Source organism: Mus musculus, chromosome 14 (genome assembly GCF_000001635.26).
Source record: "Mus musculus strain C57BL/6J chromosome 14, GRCm38.p6 C57BL/6J".
NCBI classification, from domain to species: domain Eukaryota; kingdom Metazoa; phylum Chordata; class Mammalia; order Rodentia; family Muridae; genus Mus; species Mus musculus.
In genome coordinates this window covers 98,921,647-98,938,562 of record NC_000080.6, presented here as the reverse complement: position 1 = coordinate 98,938,562, position 16,916 = coordinate 98,921,647, and the positions used below count along the sequence as shown (strand labels likewise).

Here is a 16,916-nt window from a genome sequence, read left to right as displayed (position 1 = left end):
CCCAGCCCTGAGGTGGAAAGTTCAGCACAGAGGGTATGGTATGTCAGCTATGTCCTGTAATAGGTAGGAACTGAGGGTTGCAGGTCCACTTTGGTATATTAAATAGGCACCTCAGCCACTTGTCCCAGGTCTGAATCCCAACACTATCTACTCCCAACATTTATCTCTGTGAGTATAGGGGTGTGGAGGCATTTGGTAGGTATTTTAAATTTGGTGCAACCACTGCCCCAGTATTTGGCTTTTGATTTTTTAAATTATCAATCAGAGTTTCTATTTTTCTGAGCTTTAAGTGGGACTGATTATGTAAATTTTTTAAGGTTGTTGAGAATTTTGAATGAAAAATATTAGATTCAGCTTAGAAGTTGCTCAAGACTATAAGCCTGGTGATTTCATGGCCTGTTTATCTGTAAGATCTTTATGGCTGATGCTACCGGTATTGGTTCCCTAAATGGTATTTCTTAAGAGATGGAGGAAGAGGAATCACATAAAGTTGAGGAGTATAAGAGGTCTACTTTAACACCCTACCACATGAAAACTATATATAGTTCAATCCATTTTAAATGTCATGGTTTTAGGCTAAGGTGACCTTCAGAAGTGGCCAGCTCTCAGAAAGTTGGAGAGATCAGGGAGATAGTTGTCATAATGGAAGAGCTTGCATGTAGCAATAGATGGAAATAGCGAATATAGGAGGAGAACCTCTGTTTCTTATATATTCACTCCCATACACCTCTCCCAAGTGTTTCACCTCAGCTGCATCAAGGTGAAAGGTATTTTAGGGGCCATTTATATGCATTCACATTGAAGTAGTTACAGACCGAAATGAAGCTTTTATAATTTATCTTGTCCTGCACAGACTCATGGGATTGAAGTAGAACAGAAATAGCAATGAATTATAATTAGTAACTATATTGTCTAGAGGGGATAGTACTTTAATGTTGAGCAATTGAAGCTAGAAAGACTGAGGCGCTCTAAGGTTATTGGGTCAACATAGAGATGGAGGTTAACTGACCCAACTGAGATAAAGAAAGGAACTATACCAGATCAAGAAACAAGATAAGGATAGGAAAACCAGAACCAGATCCAATGACAGAGATAAAACCTTATCTCCTGCTGGTTGATTTTTCTCATTAGTTTCTTAAGAATAAAGGCTGGCCATGGACTTTAAACCCACACTGAAGGAATGGTTGGGTTAATTGATAAACAGACATTTGAAATTAACTGTTAACCCTTTGTAGATTTTGTTGTAAATTTCTTAAAAGCTTTTTTTTTCCCTTGAAAAGAGAGTGGGTTCCACAAGTAAGCTCACATTTATATTTAAAATCTTGGTATATGCTCAATCTACACTTTTCTCTTTAAAATATTTCTTAATTCATTGATGAGTGTCAATAAACGATGAGTTTCAATGAGTCAAAGTCAAGAATTAGAACAAGGAGTAAAGCCATATGAACTGTCACTAATAGCAAGCTAATAACCTTAGTTCCAGGGATATGCCTGGGCACAGACTTAGAGCCATACAAAAGGATAAAGGATGGGTGGGTATCAGACACTGAAATGGACCAGAGAGACTCCTATATAATGCAAGGGTCCCTTCCCTTGCTTACTAGTTCTGTTTTTTTTTTTTTTTCCTTCTCGAGGAAAGAATTTGACAATGAGAAAGGATGATGAACTCAGGACTTTACTGCTTTCTAAGCCTTTTTTTTTTTGATTGCCTGTTTAGTAAATAGCTTTTTAGCTCACATCTCCTTTGATTTGTGCAACATCGTTAAAATATAGATCAATTGAGAAGCATTCGTTCCATATGACAGATGAAATAACTCATCCTTATGAAGGTTTCCTGAATTGCCTCAGGTTGCAGTTGGCTTGTAGCTTGGGTCTTCCATCCATCCCCAAGTACACTCAGTTTCCACCAAGGCATTTTATTCATGTGTGTTATTTGACATTGAACTACTCTTTCTGTTATTTCATGCTATTAATGTCTATTAGAAGGAAAATTGGAATCTGGGCAGTGGAGCAGTATAGGATTAGAAATCAAACAATATATGTCTAATTAATTCAATGAATACTTGATTAATATTTGGCAGTTGCATTTTCATTACAATATAATTAATTAGAATTTCTAGATAAACAACTTCACGCAGTAGCTGTGAGAATTAAATGTGATAATGTATGTGAAAGTATCTAGCTCAGTGACTGGCAGTTAGCAGGGACTCAATTAGTCGACTATGAATCTTATCAAGACTAATTTTTACCAAGATTTTTTTTTTTGAGGTGAAACTTTACTCTTTAGTGGAGAATGAAAAATGAGGAAGCATCCTATAATGTGATCCTTCATGAGTTAATTCCCAGCTCCTGAGAGACACAGTTCAGGATCTCGGTCGGTCTAGAATTTTCTCTTTCACACCTTAACCCTCAACTTCAAGAAATAATTTCAATTACTATCATTTCATTTTGCCTTCTTTATTCCTTGTATTAACAATACCTGTATGCCTCTCTAATCTATCTTTGCCATGGTTTGTAGTCCTTTTAAATACCTTTTTTTTTTTGAATTTGAAAACTTCTTTCAATATCTCCTATGAAGTACCCTATTGTGGCCATTTTTTCTTCCTTCACATTACTGTCACTAATCCAGTAGGCTTTTATTGACACCAAGTAGGCACATTATTTCTGAAATAACCTCTGAGCCTTTCATCTTGTGAACTAAAGCTTTTGAAGAGAAGGTACATTCAACCCACTACAAAAGTTTGTTGACTGGTAAGAACTTTGGCGATTATGGGGAAAAGTGGAAATTTCTGGTTTCTTCAGAGACTCCGTCAGGTTATAATGATGTTTTGCTGCAGTGCACAGGTTGAAGGATGTTTTGCTAAAGCAGATACAGGTGAAAGGATGTTTTGCTATAGCAAACACATGAATGGATGTATGATGTTCAGAGGGACAGTGGGAGCTTGAACATTGGTTTGCCATGCTCTGCCTCACTTGTCTTCGCTGAAGACACACATTGCATTACTGAGCTTTGCATGTGGTGATACCATAGAGAGAAACTCACCAAAGAACTAATTTCTACCGAGATTCCTGCCAGTTCTTGCTGCTTTAGTGGATTTCACCCTGTTGGCAAGCCTTGTGGTTTCTTTGTATTGAGCTGCCCTTCCTGATTCATGTACACTGGTGTCTGTCAAGCGGACTGGACTGCAGCTGCTGGTTCATGTTTGGTGTTTGCTAGTGGATTGGACTGAGAACAACAAAGATTGGAGTCACCTCAAAGAACTATTTCTAGGCAGGTCCACTTACCCGTATCCTAAAAACCTTTCTCTTTCACTACCTCTGGTGAGTGGTGGGCTAGAGGGGAGGTGATTCCTTGTTAAAGTAGGCTGTGAAAAACCTCTGTCTACAGTAAAGGGCTTGGGATTTTGAAGGTCCAGAGAGTAATAATTTTTTATGCTATTTCTAGTTCCTGTGATAGTCATTCATTTCCTACTTCTACATCTGTCCTCACATCCTTGTGACTATCACATGAAATCTGTAGGAATGTATTTAAAAGGCCACTAGCCTCCAATAACCGAAAGGCTAAGGAAGGGCTAAGACAGCATCTGAGGCCTATAGCAAAGGCTCCCTTGCCTTAGTGTGGTACTCTTACATGGTGTTGCCACCAATGTACTTTAAAAAGTGATTGATTTCTTTGTTTTGTTACTGTAAAAGTTTCATGAAACTGTTCCCATGTTTCCCATGGAACCTGGGTAAACAAGAATCTATGTTCCCAGGTTGTGGCACTCATCTGTAGCTGCAGAATTAGTGATCCCCTGCTCCCTTTGAGGGGAGAGTAGTGGGGTTTGTTTGTTTGTTTGCTTTTCATCATCAGCCCTGCCTGCACTGGAGACTTCTCTTTGACTAATCCTAAAATTGTACTTTAATCATGTTAATCATGTGTTACCCACTCTCAAACTTTCTAGAACCTCACAACTAATTCTTGATTTTCAGTTTGCTTTAAAATCTGGCCTCTCTCGATACTTCTAAACCCAATTAAAGTTTCACTTCATCTAGAAACATGAAATGGCCTACATTTTGTTTCTCTCTCTCTCTCTTTTTATGTTTTAATGTTTACTTAGAACTGTATCTTTTTCGAACTGCCTTTCTTAGAGGCTGTTGGTAACTCATTGGGAATGAGCACCAACTCTTATTATAGCAGACTCATGTTTAACTTCCAGAACATACATTGGATGGGTCACAATCTCCTGCAATTCTAGCTCCAGAGAATCTGACATGCTATTTTGGGTTCTGCACACATGCACATGTGCATACATGCCTGTAACCTTTTGTAACTACAGTTCAAAGGGACCCAACACCCTCTTTGCTGATATTGCGTACACAGATATACATGCAGGCAAAACACCCATACAGAGACAATACATATCAGAAAAGAAAGAAGCTTTGTAATTTTTTTATACTTCTCCAGTTACTTTTAATCCATGTACATTCTGCACAGCATCACAGCATTCACTATAGTGTGTATTTTTATAATGTAGTGATTGGTTAGATGTTACCAACCATTTAGAATTGTTTTTTTTTTTCGTTGTTTGTTTTTTTGGGGGGGTTATGGTTGGGGACACTGGATTAGAAATATAGAAGGTCAAAAATTTAAACAACCGTACTTGAATTTAAATAGAAAAAAAAAAAATAAACCAAGAAACTCAAAAAACAAAAACAAAACAAAACCAAAACCAAAAAGCAAGAAGAACCCAAAACCAAAGCATCAACCTCCACATTCTGAAAAGGAGGAGCAGGGTACAAGTCTTCCAGACCTGAGAGTCAAGTCTTCCAAAGTGTGTGACAACCTGACCATGGTGTGGTTTGGGTGAATTTTCTGTCATTGGTCCTTCTCATGAATATTTATTTAAATCCCCGTGGAAATCATTGTGCATCTGAAAGGGAGTTAACAATCCCTAACAGCCTCTTCTCATTTGATTGATGTTTTTGTCACTTTCCTTGAAGTAAATAGATTCCATTAGCAAACCAAATATGCTCTCTGTCCTTTTACCTCTGCAGATGCTTAACTGACCACTCACTTAAGATTTAAATATCCCACCTAGGGTTTCCCTGTCAGTCCAGGGTCAATCTTTACCAGGGAAAGAAACAAAAAAAGAAACGGAGCTTTAACTATTTAGCTGGTGTGTGGTTTCTAAACAGAGCCCAAACGGTTTCCTTTGTAATAAAATGTGTTCCACCTTCCATGGAGACAAGCTTATTTGAAATATCAGGGTAGCTGACTATTCTGATCTGTGTATACAGAGTAAAAAGGAAAATGGGGTGGAGGGGGGAATTGAGACATAGTAACTGTTTAAGAACATTTTAATTTTTATTAAAAGGAAGAAAGTAACTATTGAAATGATCAAACACATAGTGAAATCAGTAAATCTACTTCTTGCATAGTCTCCTACTATGCAAATGAAAGCATTACAGTAATGGCCCAGAGCTCTTCTGGTTTCTATTGGGCTTTAAACTTACTCAAATGGCATGCTAGAGTGCTCTCACCCTGGTATCCTTCAGCTATCAGTTAACTGTGAATTCTGGTAGAGGGAAAGTAAGCAAGATATTAATTTACATATTGGCATTTACCAACCCAAAGCTATGAAAGACATCAGCAAAACCTGTACCAACAATTTCCCTACTTTGCTGTAACTCGCCTACCCGATCTCCCAACCAATGTGTTTGTTAAATGCCTCAATGTATGACTATCTTTTGTTCTGTGACTATAAATTGTTCATGCCTCCCATTCCAGGGGAACAGCCCTCCAGGGCACCTTGAATCCATGTTCCTGGGCCATGAACACTCAGGGAAAGGGCTCAGAGCACGCACACTCTTCCTTTTGGACTCAGAGCTGTATTTGCATTGGTGGCAGTAAGACAGACACATGCACATGTCCAGGTTGTTAAATAAATAAAAGGAAATAGCTTGTCCAGAAGACAGCAATTACAGTGACAGTGACTAAGGAGAGTCATCTTGGGTTGGTTACCCTAATATCTGTCTCTAATATCTACTCTACAGCTCCTCCTATGTCTTCATACCCAGTAGATTTGGACTACATAATTAAGCTATGTGCAGTAGGCTGATCTCTGCAGTTTATTTTCTCATATTTTTGGGTGTGTGTGTGAGTGTATGTGTGTGTGCAGATAATGGGCCAGAGGCTTTGTATCTTCATTCCAAACAGAGTCTCCCAGTGTTTGACATCCAATATGCTCTCAATAGGTGCTTCATTAACTAGAAAGCTATATTTATTTTTACAAGGAGCATATTTACATTTGAATTGATTACAGAAAATACTTGAGGTGTTTACTTGTACACTGGCTAATTTGAAAGATTTCTTTAAAATGAGCATAGCTGGTCGCCAGTTGAAAAATAATATCTGTCTCTGTCATTCTCTGCTTCTGTTTCCATCCATTGCCTTAGTTTGGAGCCTTTTTCATTGCCTGTGAGATGAGTTCAAGAGCTACCAGCCTATTTGTCTCAGTACTTTCTCCTCCACCTTGATGCCAGAGATCATGTACTCATCCATATTCTTTAACACCTTTCCCTAGTTCAAAAGCACCCAGTAGCTTTAGTGGCCTGTCTCTTCTCATGTGTGGATACTTTCAATGGTAAACAGGGGTATGCAAGGCATAATGAGAGTCAATATTTTGCTGAAGAGGTCTCAGTGCTTCAATTTTACAGTAATGAAAAAAAAGTCATGGAATTTTCTTTTCAAAATGTTCAGTGGATGATAATTACCTATTGTCTTAGTCAGGGTTTCTATTCCTGCACAAACATCATGACCAAGAAGCAAGTTGGGGAGGAAAGCGTTTATTCGGCTTACACTTCCACACTGCTGTTCATCACCAAGGAAGTCAGGACTGGAACTCAAGCAGGTCAGAAAGCAGGAGCTGATGCAGAGACCATGGAGGGATGTTCTTTACTGGCTTGCTTCCCCTGGCTTGCTCAGCCTGCTCTCTTATAGAACCAAGACTACCAGCCCAGAGATGGTCCCAACCCACAAGGGGCCTTTCCCCCTTGATCACTAATTGAGAAAATGCCTTACAGCTGGATCTCATGGAGGCATTTCCTCAACTGAAGCTCCTTTCTCTGTGATGACTCCAGCTTGAGTCAAGTTGACACAAAACTAGCCAGTACACCTATGGATGAAATACAAGTGTTTCTGGATGTGTCCTGGACTATATGTCTTAGTGGCATCTCTACCTGCTTTCTGTGCTAACAGCTTGGCTGAGGCCACAGTCTCCCCTCATGTGTGAACAGAGTCCTTGTCATTCTCCATGGTCTTACACTGATGCCACTTCCTCTACTAAACTTATTTGGAGTCCCTTAGAAGACATGGTTCACTAAGTTCTCCAAAGAGTCTTGTAGCAGAGATATCACTCAAACTGCTCATATTAATTTTGAGCAGCCCTTATGAAAGGTGCAATTTCCCTGAGGAGTGTAGAAATCTGCCTTTTAGCAGCCACACTCCTGAATGTACAACTTAGCACATAGTAGGCCTTCAGTTCATGTTTATAGAGTGAGTGAAAGGTAGTCTGCTCAGCATCTTCACACGAGAGCTTCTTGAGGGTCTAAGTTGTAAGTTCAGGATTGTATGTAAATATTGTACTCAGATGATTTCTTGATTTGATCAAGTCGAAGCAGTGTAAGAACAGTGATCTTCTTTTTCATATCATCTGTGGCACTCTAGCAACCTAGAAATTTTTTAATCCTTAATTATTCTCACCACTAGACACGCCACATACTATAGTTCATTAAATTACTTAATTATTAATTATTTTCTAACTTCCACTTTTGTTACAAGTGCTGCAGAAAATCAGGAACTCTTCCTTTTTAAATATTTATTTATTTTATGTATATATGAGTACACTGTAGCTATCTTTAGACACACCAGAAGAGGGCATCTGATCCCATTACAGATGGTTGTGAGCCACCATGTGGTTGCTGAGAATTGAACTCAGGACCCCTGGATGAGCAGTTGGTGCTCTTAACTGCTGAGCCATCTCTCCAGCCCAGCAGAAACTCTTTTAACTTAATGTTTTATCCTTATCTTTTAACTTAATGTTTTATCCTCAACAATATGTGACATGAAGCAAGTGCTTGGCATATATTTATTGGACAAGTAAGTGAATTTGTATCATATCTTTGTGTTATTTTAAAAGAACTACTTGGTGTGTGTGGGGGGGAGGGGTTGTGACAAATTTGAAACCATAAAGTTTGAAATTTTTGAAAACTCAAAAATTTAAGAGTGATTTGTACTAATCCGAAAGCCTTCGTCAGTTCCTTAAATATTTATTATAACTAGAACATGTTTTTGACCACAGATGCTAGAGTTAGGGCAGCCTCACAGCGAATGAAAGACAAAGATTTTAAGCAGAATCTCATGCTTATTATAGAAAATGCTATAAATGTGAAATACATCCAAGCTCCCCAAATCATCCTTGGACTTTGGGGACAATGATGAACCTGGTTTGCTACAGCTGTTGGCATATCTCTGCGCTTCATTTGATGTTCTGTTCTCTCCAGAGACTGTCTTTGCAAAACCTATTCTAGTTCATCATAGCATTGCAATATCCTGCCGACCTGTGGCAGAATTCCTCAACATATTTTAGAGGCAGAACTCATGCAATTTAGGGGGGGAAAATAAAATGCATAGGTGACATGAATTGTTTGAGCCTTTGATCTTAGATATCTTGCTGGGTGTAGTTCACCTTGTCGTATACACTGTGTTTACAACCCATAATATGCATAAGGATTCCGTTAAAGGGTTCTGAATAGTGAGTACATTGCATTTATGGTGTGTGTGTGTGTTTATGCATGTGTTGGATAGCATGGATGCACATATATTTGTGTACCTGTGGAGGCTAGAGATTGAAATCAGATATTAGTTTCAATGTATTAATCATGCTTCACCTTGTTTTGTCCATGATAGAATCTCTCACTAAACCTGGAACTCATGATTCATTAGGCTGGCTGGGCACAAGCTTCAACTGTCTCCTTCTTTCCATTTCCCTAAGCACTAGGATTCCAGGAAGGGATGACCAAGTCCAACTTTGACACAGATGGCAGCAATCCAGTTAAGGCCGTCAACTTGCCAGGCAAGCCCTTTCCTGACTGAGTCACTTCCTCAGCTCTCTAGTACTTTATTGTTTAATCAACTTGGTACTTCTCTTTCCTACCATCTCTCTTACAGAGACCTGAATTTCTAAGTACGCTATTATCAATGAATTTTACATTGCATTTGTAACCAGAGTAACTCAAAATGTCACACAAATCTTAGTATATGAGTATTATCTTAGTTTTAAGTATAAAGATCGCTAAGATTGTAGGTTTGTAGTTGGCTCTCTTATCAATGGCAGAAAACACGTACTTTTCTTTGAGGAGGTCATGAGTTTCCGTTACATGTGTGTTTCACATAGACTTCATTTTGTCTTCTTTTCATCATTTACTGATAGTTTATAACTTCTAGATAAAAGGCAGCATTTTGTCAAGACTTCCAACACATACCCATTTTTTTAATGGCTAAAACTTAATGAGTATCTAATTCAGAATAAGAGTCTTCTTTTTGAAAAAGAAGAAATCATTGAGTTTTATACTTGATAGGTTTATTCAATTAAGAATTACCAAATGCATGGTGTGTACTTTTCAGATAATACTCAGTGATAGCGCTAAACTAAGCACGCACATTTATAGGTGTAGTAATGCTGACAATGGAGATAAATTTGCTACTTCTCATTGAGAATGGGCCAGAATGGATCTTGGATTTTGACAGAAACCACATCGAGTCTGAGTTCTGCTACAGCTTCTTGCTGTGATCTTGGTAAGTCAGTAGCTCCATTTGTCTTAGTGTCCCCATCTGTAAAACCATGGTCATTACACTTGACACTTTCTTTCCTAAATGGGGATGCTATGAGGATGAATAAGGCAATGTGTTGTGGGAAAACGCTTTGAGCTCCTCAGGAGAAAGGTGTTACATAAACACAGAGTATTAGCTCATGTGAAAAATAGCCACCGTGCTTTAAGTCTGGCTACTAAGAAACATGACCGACTCATCTACATTTTCCTCAATATGGAAATTTTCTAACATTAAAAGAAATTAGGTTCACATATTGGTTGGAAAGTAATTTTTCACTTCTGTCTGTTATTGTATCACTAATACACTTAAAAAACTTAAATAGTTATTGAATACACTGTCAATCTTTCATAGTTTTTACACTGGGAATTTTAGAGTTGATTATCGTCACTGTTTTATTTTTTGTTTCTTTTTTTCCCTTTGACACCCTCACCACTTTACTCTTCTTGTTAGAAACATTTCTCATCTCTCTTTTCTTTCTCTTTATATCTCTAAGAACTCTGGGAAGGTATAGTAAATAAGAGCTAGGACTGGAGTCACATCAGAGTGCTAGTTGCTGTGTTGGTGCAGGCCAGGCCAGCTTGGGGTTGCAGAATAAGACTCTGAGTCAATTAACCAAGAATCAGTCAATCAATCAATCAATCAATCAATCAATCAATCAATCAATCAATCAATCAATTATCAATCAAGAAACAAAAACAAAACAACAAAACAAAAACCTAAACTAAATTGAAAAGTTCATAGTAGGACTGGGGAAAGATAGCTTGACAAGTAAGAGTCCTTGGTATTCAACCATGAGGACCTGAGCTCAAATACCCAACTCCCACATAAAAAGCCCTGCTTGGCTATACATGCCTGAAACCTCAGTAAGAACAGTCAGAGACAAGGGGATCTCTGCATCTTGCTGGCTACCAGCTTAGCTCCAGGTTCAGTGAGAAATCCTATTTCAAGGCTATAAGTCAGAGTTATAGAGCAGGACCTCTGATGTAGGTTTGCATACATATTTACCCCCACATGCACCACACACACATACATATACAGAACATACTCTCTCTCACACACATATGGGATAGTGTTGGAGTTCAATCACAGTTCCTTTGTGACTTGGGAATGTGCTTTAAGTACTCCATATCTCAACTTGCCCATCTATAGAACACATAGACTGTTGATACTTACAGGAGCAGGTTGAAAAGGGAAAGAAGTAAACGAATGCAAAGCTACTCATCAGTGCCAGGGGCATAATGTGTTCTTTATCATTATCCTACGCCATCATGCATCATTCGTCCCGCATCAGACTTACAGAGGTGTATGCACAGTCGATGCTCTGCCTTCATTACACAACTAACTTTCTCTTCAAAGTTAAGATATCCTGTTTTTTTAAATTATTATTTTGAATTAAATCTTTCCCCAGGCTCCAAAACAATCACTATCTATCTCCAAATCATGAGCTTGAAATTGCACTTAACATTTCTCATGAGCTGCTTGAGTCCAGACTATGTGTCTTTATTGTCAGGTCTACAGATAGGTACACAATTCCATTCAGGTTAATACTCCTGCCATTTTTCACCAAAATTTCTTTTCTTCCTTCCTTCCTTCCTTCCTTCCTTCCTTCCTTCCTTCCTTCCTTCCTTCCTTCCTTCCTTCCTTCCTTTTTTCCCCCTCCCTCTCCCCCCTCCCCCCTCTCTCTTAGATATATTTATTATATGTAAGTATTCTGTAGCTGTTTTCAGACAGATCAAAAGAGGGCATTCGATCTCATTACAGATGGTTGTGAGCCACCATGAGGTTGCTGGGATTTGAACTCAGGACCTTTCAGAAGAGCAGTCAGTGGCTCTTAAGCACTGAACCATCTTGCCAGCCTCTTCCCCAATATTTCATCAAGTGTTCACTCTTAACCTTCACTTCTCTGTGCTAGTCTGTCCCTGACTACACCCTTCCCTCTTCCGTGCAGCTCTTCCTATGGATTCCCTCTTTCTTCAGTGTGGAACCACTTTAGGAATAAAAGCACATTAGCACATCACACAGATCACTGGTGAGATCATTGGCGTATTGGTATTTTTGTGTACAGTGTGATTTCGAGTTCTTCTTGGATCAGGATGAGGTAGTATCCACATTGCAGAGAGGCTCCCAGGGATGTTTCTTTCCCTGCCTTGGGTGCTGCAAATTAGTCTGGAAAGGGCATTGTATGCACAGAGTTCTCTGACAAGCTTCTGAAAATTATCCTTTGTTGATTTAACAGTTCCATAGCATACGGCTCCTCTGGCTTCCTTGTTACTCTCCCAGGTCCCAAAATTTTAAATGAATTGCTTACTACTGCAAGTTTTGAGCTGAGCTCATATCATATGTAAATACATTATTTTAGGGAGCCTTAGAGAGAAGTTCTAGGCAAACAGCAATAACTACTCATATAATCAGAGAGGCTGAAGGATAAAAAGGTCTAAAAATGTCATCTGTTCCCCGGGTCCAAGAAATCACAGTACCCATTTCTAATTCCAGAGAATGAGCTGATATTTCAGTATCTTTAGGAAATACTGATTTTGTGTATCATTCATTTCTATTTTATACACATTGTGTCAGATAATTATAACATAGCTTCAAGGCAGTAAAGTTTCTGATATGTAGGTGCAAATAGGATATGCGATACCTAAGGCTGAATTTGAAATTAAAATTATTTTCGAAGTGTCTAATATTCTTTGCCTCAACTATTTTATCTCTAAACTCTAATGCAATCTGTTCTATTTATTAACACATTCCTTCTCCCACCCTTCCTTTCTCTCTCAGACAGAGTGGTTACATAAGGAGGCTTACATTTTCATACAATCTATTCAGGATATAGGATGCACAGAACTTAAAATCTGAGAGGCAGAACTGCCCAAGGACTCAACATTCTACTCTATAGATACTTAGTCAGACTCATCGGACACAATATCCGAGAAATGGAAACAATCAAATGTCTTACAATTGATGAATGGTTAATAAAAATGTGGTACATATACATGATGGAATACTACTCAGCTGGAAAGAAAAATGAAACTGTGAAATCTGTAGGTGAATGGATGGAACTCAAGTGTAGTGCTGAGTGATGTAACCTAGACCCAGAAAGACAAACTTTGTATGTTCTCTTTCACTTATGGTTCGTAGCTCCAAGTCTGTAGATATGGGTATAAGAGCTAGAGTAAGCACAGAAGCCAGGAAAATACAGAGAGTAAATGTAGGCATCTAGAGTGGGGAACAGTGGGACATAGGTGCTGTGAGAGGGGAGATGGGGAAGGGAGGGGCTTTGACCTGGGAGGGAAGCAGAAGAACAATGCAGATGGAAGGGGGAGAGGTGGGAAGGCAATACAGAAAGGGAGGCCTGGAGGAGGGAGGGTAACCCAAAAGGAGAGGGAGGGAGGGTAACCCAGAAGGGACGGAGGAGGCATACATAACACCAAGGATGCTTGAAAAAGGCAAAGGAGGTCATTATTATATGTGGGACTATGAAAGGCAGCCTGGTTTCTGGTTGAGCTAGGTTTGAAACCCCAGTGACCCAGCAGGTGACTCCACAGGGTCTGCTGCAAGAGACAGTAGTCATTTTGCCACACTCCTGGACACCGGGCCCCTGACATGAGGCTGCAGCTCTCCATAGGTCTGTGGCCATCAGTCATGTAAGGGCAGTGCCCCAAGTCCCTGCACAGGTAAGGGAAATGACCAGAGGTCACATAGCCTCAAGACAGATCTCCATTTCAATGAGGAACCTAAAGGTCTGAAGGGCTTAGTCAATAAACTCCCCTTCGCAGACACTCTTCCCTGCAAAAGGTATTTAACCTCAGGCCTGCCCTGTGAAAGTGGGGTACAGTTTTACTCATCCCAACTCTCCGCCATGACAATAAATGCCTTAAAACCATGGACCGTTTCTTTTCATCGGGGTCTGCCATGGGGAGCCTTTGTCTAAAGAGCTGGCTGCCTAGTCTCCCGCAGAAGGCCTCTCAGCGCTCCCAGCCATGACCTCCACCAAGCCAAGCCACCCACCAAGCGAGCCAAGGACTCTCTCCTCCCCTCAGGACCCAGCCAGAGCTCCCCTCTTTTCCCCTTCGGCCCCAGGCTAGATCCAGCCCGTAGGCCCCCACTCTGTTCTAAGCGCTCTACAGCATACAGAGGTATCTGTGTGTCCAAGAGTCTGAGAACCTGATATCCCCGGCCTGTGTGCAGGTTTGGAGACCCCCTGAACCAACTCCGTCTGTCCCTAAGACCTCAAACTTCATTCGCCCACTTTCGGAGCCGGGTCCCGTGGCTTCTCATAGTCCGATGCCCACTGGTGTGGGGTCTGCACAGTTAAAACTCCCACGTCCCGCCTCCACCAGCATCCTGAGCCCTGGAGCAGATGCAGGACCACACCTTTAACCCACAATTATATATTATATACTTATCTAAATCATATAAAATATATATGCATATAATACGTATTTTTAAAAGAAGTCACACCACTTGGGGTGATAATGTTCCTCCCACAAAGACAATGCCGATCAGACAAAGTCCCAGCACCATGAATGAGAACACTTCTCTTGAGTTGTTAGTCCGGAGATTCCTCTGAATAATATATAGGCTGTTGCTTTTGCCCTCGGTTGTCTTTCAGAATTAGAAGGTCAGACCCTATTGCTGAAGACATCCATACACTTTGGAAACAGGACTTGGAGTAACTCATCTGTAAGCGTCATACCTGAGGAGTGGTTTTTATAGTACCAGAAGGTGCTATTCAAGCTGAGAAGGGAAAGGCAAATTCATGGAAGTCCAGCCCAGATATAAAGCCTATTCACACCAACAATGACTGCATTGGCAACATTTCCACAACGATGGAATACTGGCTTTTTTTTTTTTTAAATCATGGCTGTTACCAATAACATCTAATTTAATTTAAGGGTCACTCAATGGAGATGGGGGTTGGAGGTATTGTGTTTGGTACATAGAAGCTAGCTGATTACCTGGAGTTGGAGAGATCATAGACCCAGAAGGAGAATCTATGATTTCCACTCTCCTCAACCAGTATCATTCCCCAACTGTATTCTAAGTACTTGTTCTTATTCTCAACTGTCATCAAAGAAGTATTTTTTTTTTCATCAATAGAGCATTACAGAAAGAGCCACGTCTGGGTAAGATGAGGAGATCAACTGACTACAGCCAGAGTCTGAGGGGCTGAAAGGCCTGCTCCAGGTCAGCCCGTTCCACCACCAGCTCCACCAGCTGCCCTCTTCCACTCACTGTCTGTAAGCTTTTTAATCCAGACAGTATCTTCATGAACAAACAAACCTTTCACCAGTCACACATCTAGAACCTTTTTGATTCAGTGACTATGAGCACCTCTACTTCATCTGGGGGTGTCTTGAGTTTTGGGAACAGGAATTTACTTTTTTTTTTTTAAGATTTATTTATTATTATATTTAAGTACACTGTAGCTGTCTTCAGACGTACCAGAAGAGGGCATCAGGTCTCCTTACAGATGGTTGTGAGGCACCATGTGATTGCTGGGATTTGAACTCAGGACCTTCGGAAGAGCAGTCAGTGCTCTTAACTGCTGAGCCATCTTTCCAGCCTGGGGACAGGAATTTAATTGCTCATTCTCTAACAATGTCTTCTCCTTGAAGAATCTGGCTAAACAAGCCACCTAGTGTTCCTTTTGCATCCATCTTAAATATACTTAATAGTGTGTTGTTCACCAAATTAAATTCTGCAGAGTCATCTGTCTGAAAAAGCAGGGTCAGTCTATCTGCTCCTCTCGGAAGGTTTTCTCCTATGGCAAACTGAGGCAGCTCTTTAATTGCTTGGTGTCGTATTGACACATCTTCATCCTCACAGAGGTCTAACTGTACAAGGATAGCAGAATCAGCCAGCTCTGGAAAATGCTTAAAGAATTTTGATATAAACTGAGGGGCTAATTGCTTTTCCTTGGTGCCACCTTTCACGCTATCCAGTATTACTTAGTAGGCATCTTTATGCTGGCCCACTTGCTCGGTGGCATCTGCGAGGATGTCCTAGATGTGGTACAGCTCTTCCCCTGTAGGCGTGCTGAGCGCCAAGTCCCGGACCTGCTCACCCAATACTTTGCCAGTGCCACCGCCACCTCCATGGAACTAATCAAAGCCATTTGTTACTGCCATTATATTTTTAATTAAATAAAAAAAGTTATTTATATTTCAATATTCTCAAAAAGACTGAAAGTTCAGATTCTTAGAATACACACAAGTATCGAGCAGGGTGAGACTTCTGTAAAACCAGTCTTCAGTGTTTGAAGTCACAGGACAGAATGCCTACAGCTTTATTAATTATTATTATTATTCTCTCACATATTGTATCCTGGCCACAGTTTCCTCTTCCTCCTCTCCTCTCAAGCCTTCCACATTCCCTTTCTCCATTCTTTTTCTCCATTTCTCTTCAGAAAACAGCAGACCTCTCAGGGATATCAACAAAACATGGCATAACAAGTTACAATAAGACTATGCAACATACCCTCATATCAAGGTTAATCCACTAGGAGGAAAAGGGTCCCAAATGCAGGCAAAAGATTCAGAGACAGCCCTGCTCCCACTATTAGGAGTCCTACACCACCACCAAGCTACACAAACAGCATATACACAGAGGACCTAGGTCAGACTCATGGAGGATCCTTTATTGTGTCAGTCTCCGTGAACTCCTTGAGCCCTGTTTAGTCGATTCTTTGGGGTGTTCTTATGGTGTTCTTGACCTACCTGTCTCCTACAATCCTTCCTTCCTATCTTTCACCCGGTTCCCTGAGCTCCACTTAATATTTAACTGTGGGTCTCTGGGATGCCTACACCTTACATTTGGATTAGATATATAATACTATAAATTATTAAGGATGATTTTCACTGGGTATCTTTGAAAGTTAGTTCTATTGTTTGCAGCTAGAGCACATCTTCATTAACACCGTGTGAATTTTGTTGAACTATTAGGGCCTTTTTATACTCACCAAAAAAAAAAAAAATCCTCTGGGGTTAGATGAAGAAATTCTTATGTACATTTAAGTTTAAAGATTACTGCTTTCGAAGCA

The 16,916-nt window shown here is 40.1% G+C and overlaps 1 long non-coding RNA gene and 1 pseudogene across 1 annotated transcript in view; both read right to left on the bottom strand.

Moving 5' to 3' along the window:
- Window positions 1-16,916, bottom strand: part of Gm41228 — a 63,774-nt gene that overhangs the window by 30,341 nt on the left and 16,517 nt on the right. The gene's annotated exons all lie outside the window — the stretch shown is intronic.
- Gm18148 (predicted gene, 18148) lies at window positions 15,025-15,990 on the bottom strand (annotated as a pseudogene).